This window comes from Leptonychotes weddellii, chromosome 5, assembly GCF_054177405.1.
Source record: "Leptonychotes weddellii isolate Sample4059 chromosome 5, ASM5417740v2, whole genome shotgun sequence".
NCBI lineage: Eukaryota > Metazoa > Chordata > Mammalia > Carnivora > Phocidae > Leptonychotes > Leptonychotes weddellii.
This window is the reverse complement of record NC_138373.1, coordinates 74,975,774-74,980,702: the sequence shown is the minus strand read 5'-3', so window position 1 is coordinate 74,980,702 and position 4,929 is coordinate 74,975,774.

Genomic DNA, 4,929 nt, shown 5'->3' with positions numbered 1-4,929 from the left:
TGTAAGACTGTTGAATCACAGACCTGTATCTCTGAAACAAATAATACATTATATGTTAAAAAAAAAAAAAAGAAGAAGATAGCAGGAAGGGAAAAATGAAGAGGGGGAATCGGAGGGGGAGAAGAACCATGAGAGACTATGAACTCTGAGAAACAAACTGAGGGTTCTAGAGGGGAGGGGGGCGGGGGGATGGGTTAGCCTGGTGATGGGTATTAAAGAAGGCACGTACTGAATGGATCACTGGGTGTTATGCACAAACAATGAATCATGGGACACTACATCAAAAACTAATGATGTAATAATGTATGGTGATTAACATAACATAATAAAAAAACTGCAAAAAAAATAAATAAAATCTTAATAAAAGGAAAATATTCTATGAGTAAAAATCTTTTTATGTTTCTGAATTAAATAACAATCTTGTTAATATTATTTTATTATTGTGTATAATAAAAGTATAAAATTAACTTCATCCGATTCTATTTAAATTATAAAATAATGGAATCTCAATTATCGATATTTTATTAAACACAGAGGAATGAATAACATATAAAATAAGACTCTCTTACGTTAACTTTGTTTATTTCTTAATATCTTTTCTGGACTTATTCCTGTAGCTCAAAAATAAGTTCTGAGCAAGGTCTGATTTGTACCTTGGGGTTCAGGTGTGATAGCTATGAGATTATTACCAATGTTGTTTTACATGTTTGTTCCACAAGCACTGTGTTTATTTCTTGCAAATTGGGCATCTTGAGGAAGGAGTCCTCCCCCCGTCACATGAGGTGTTTATGTAGTGACTGCACTTAGTATAAAATATTTGATATTCATCTTGGACTTTAGTTTCTACAAAACATCTGCACATCTATTATCTTTCTTTATCTTTCCAAATATGTTGGAAAGAAAAGTCAGTTTTTTTGGGGGGGGAATTTATGATAGTCCATTTATGTGTTTCTTTGACTACAGGTGACACACGTTATTAATTGCAGGTGTACAGTAAGTAGAGTGGTTCAACCCTTCTATACTTTATGGTCTGCTCAGCTCAAGCGTAGCTAGCACGGAGGCCAGTGTCATTACCTACTCTTTGCCTTTTCCGATTGGGGAGACGGAAGCTCTAGTTGATTTAGTCACACAAAATAACGTGTGAAAGGAAGTTAAATTTGTGGTTTCTGACTGTACTTTCTGTTTTCTCCATTCTGATTTAACTTTCACCTTTAGTTTTTATTTTTTGTTTGTTTCCTACCCCTCTGAGAATATGAGGAAAGCTTAGTCACTCTACCCAGAGATGTGAGCACCCAAACATAAGCTGTGGCGTTCACTTCAGGGTTTCGCCATATGGCTTTATTTGTCAGGAGATAACCTGAAGGAAGGACCTAGGGCTTCTAGACCCTGAAACTCATACTTGGACTCTCTCTATACCTGTGGACCCCAAGTTAAGATTTCTTACGTCAAAAGATGCATCTCCTGTTAGTAAATCATTAGAGGATAACTGAATACATCTTTCACAATGTTCTTCTGAAATTTCTGTAAGTCTATAGAAAGGCTGAGGGTGAACAGCTTCAGTTAAGGTAGAGACATTCATAGGAAGAGCCAAAGTTCCACAGGCTAACCCTTCTCATCTCTTTTCCTGTGCTTCTATAATAGTTCCGGGTGGTATGAGTATAGTTACATAATATTTCTGAAAATGTGGTCACTATCCATGTATATTCTACAGTTCTCTTCTAAGAAGATTATATTTTCCCACCTAAAGGTGATTGTTAATTTATGCTGAACAGACAGATTTCACATTGACTTCATTATCTAGGTAATTTTTAATATTATATATATATATATATATATGTTTTTTTTTTTTTGAGAGAGAGAGAGAGAGTAAAGAGAGCAGGTGAGCGGAGGCAGGGGGAGGAGCAGAAGGAGAGGTAGAGAGAGGATCTTAAGCAGGCTCCATGCCAAGCACAGAGGCCTAAGCATGGTTTGATCTCTCGACCTTGAGCCTAAATGAAGAGGTCAGTGCTTAACAGACTGAAACTCCCTGGCGCCCCAATATATTATATTTTTATATAAATTCTTTACATTGTAAACAAATTAGGATTTAAAAGTTAATCAAAAAACAAAAATTGCAATTTTCTTTTTTTAATCTAATACATAATGGAAATAAAGGATTATATTTGTTTCACATGTACAGCATAATGATTCACTATTTGTATGTATTGAGAAATGATCACAGTAAGTAAGTTCACATCCTTACCATACAGGCAATTTTCTATTGGAGTATAAAGGAGGTTAATTCAGACTGTGCAAATGTCTTCTTTCTGGATTCAAAGTTTGCTTTGTTTCATTGATGGTTTTCAAGTTCTTATTTTTATAGCTATTTCAGAGCTGTTGAAAGCCACGTATATGGACAGTTGCACTAGTACAGAAAATTGAGTGACTCTATCAATCTATCTTTGAGAAGATATTAAAAATTTACCTTTATGTAGAAGATATTAAAAATTTACCCTTAATGTAGAATGTTAATGTATGTTAACCTTTTTTTTTGTAGAAATAATGGTAAATTATTCCTATATTAAATACATGACTTAATGATAAAGATTATGAAATATTTCATTCAGTTCTTTGGAAGCTAGTATGAGTTAAAATGTAATATGAGTTGGAATTAACTGATATTCAATTTAATTCATGTAGAGTTTTTCCTTTTACCTCAGCCTCAGGGATGATGCTGTATTTCTTGATTTTGTTAGAGGTATAATGATTTTTCAAAAAGAGACTAAAACTAAATTTCTATGAAATTATCTATATGAGATATATAGTTATCTGTGATAAAGTTATATATTTTAAAGATAAGTAATTCCTAATTGCTTCATATTTGAATTTATATTTGCTGCAATGTGGAAATTCTAATTGTGGATGAATTACATGAGTTAAATGAAATTCTAACCTCATTTCAATTGGTGTGTCTGTCTTTAACATGACCACTATCGGGATTTGACTTAGCTTACAACTGTATACTGTCCAAAGCACTCAAATATTATTGAGCATTAAGATTTAGCTCACAACTACAGGCTAGACAAATACAGTGTGAAGTAGAAAACAGAAAATATACATCACCTGTTCTTTTTTTTTTTTTTTAAGATTTTATTTATTTATTTGACAGAGAGAGAGATAGCGAGAGAAGGAACACAAGCAGGGGGAGGGGGAGAGGGAGAAGCAGGCCTCCCGCGGAGCAGGGAGCCCGATGAGGGATCATGACCTGAGCCGAAGGCAGACGCTTAATGACTGAGTCACCCAGGCGCCCCTACATCACCTGTTCTTTTTCATCTTCCATCTTAACAAGCTTGGAGCCCATTGTCTTGCACAATTTCCTACTGTCTTCAAAGTTCTTCAGTGCATTTGAAAAATGATAGCATTTATCGTTTGAAAAATGATAGCATTTATCTACAACGTGACCACTGAGTTTTACATATGTCATTCTTATTTCCTTGAACATAAAAATATGCCCCAGAGACCACTCAGTGTTTCCCTGAGACATGCCTCTGGGCTGAGAGATTGAGTCCTAGTCATTCTAAGAACTTTATTTTATGAGACTGATGGGCTTCATATCTGCTCTCTGAGAAGAGCATGGCCTGGGAAGAGGGTCACATTACTTATATCCATCCAAAAATCTCTAGGAAAAATTTTCTAGCGAGATTGGTATTTTCCCTCACAACTCTTACTAAAAGGACTTCACAGTGGAAAGTGACTTCTGTTTTCTCCAGATGAGGAAAATCTGTAGGTACAGAGCTGATCTTAACTTAGTACTTGACTATGTTCCAGTATTAACGAGGATAATAATGATTAGAAAATCTGATAAAGGAAATCTATGGGGATTTTTTTGTAGAAAAATATTATTTTGATAGATGGTGATATAACATATATAATATCATTCTTCCAGAAAAATCTAAGCTCTGGGAAAGGTTGAATTTTTTTCGATTAAATAAGAATAAAAAATGGGAATCTCCTGTTATTAGTCTATAAGAAAATTTAAATTAATCAGAATAGCAGGAGATTGAGGGAAACGGAAAAAACTTGGTCTCAGACTTCAATGGATAGCTGCATACCTGTGTTAAGTGGAAGCTCTTTGAAAGTCATGTCTTTCAATGTGTACTTGTCTCCTTGTTTACACTGTCCAGGAAAGATTCTGTGCTTGGATTGTTTTACACTCCTGGAAAATTTTATTCTACATCATTAGCTTGGTGGAAACAATGTAGACAGAAAAAAAGGTACAATTTTAATTTTAATATGTTGGTTAACATTCGGGAGTAAGGACTGTTTTCATTCCTGTGCTTTTTAGGGAACTCTCCTCTGCATATGGCTTACACATTTACACCTCATTTGTGGAAATACATTAATTTATGACAAGACATCTTACTAGACCTTGATAACACAACAACAAGGAATGCAAAGCTTCTGTCTTCAAAGAACTTGGTATAATGGAGAGAACATGAAATTAGAGGCCTGTATGGTGGGTGATAGAGCAAAGGTAAAGGAGAGCTTTTCTAAGAACTGAGAAGAGGGTTGACCAACTAAATGCACGTTCTAGAATAGTGTGACAGGTCAGGAAGATTTCATTTATTAGTGTTTATCTTAAAATTGCTTGTTGTCTATGAATGAGAGGTAGGAAAATGATGAGAATAGATAATAAAATTCTGGATTGCTGCAATCAGTTTTCCAAAGTATTCTTTTTTTTTTTAAATTTAGATTCAGGTAGCCAACATATTGTTTTTTGATGTAGTGTTCGATGATTCATTAGTTGCTGCAATCAGTTTTCCAAAATATTCTTTTTTTTTTTTTAATTTAGATTCAGGTAGCCAACATATTGGTTTTGATATAGTGTTCAATGATTCATTAGTTGCATATAACACCCAGTGTTCATCACATCATGTTCCCTCCTTAATG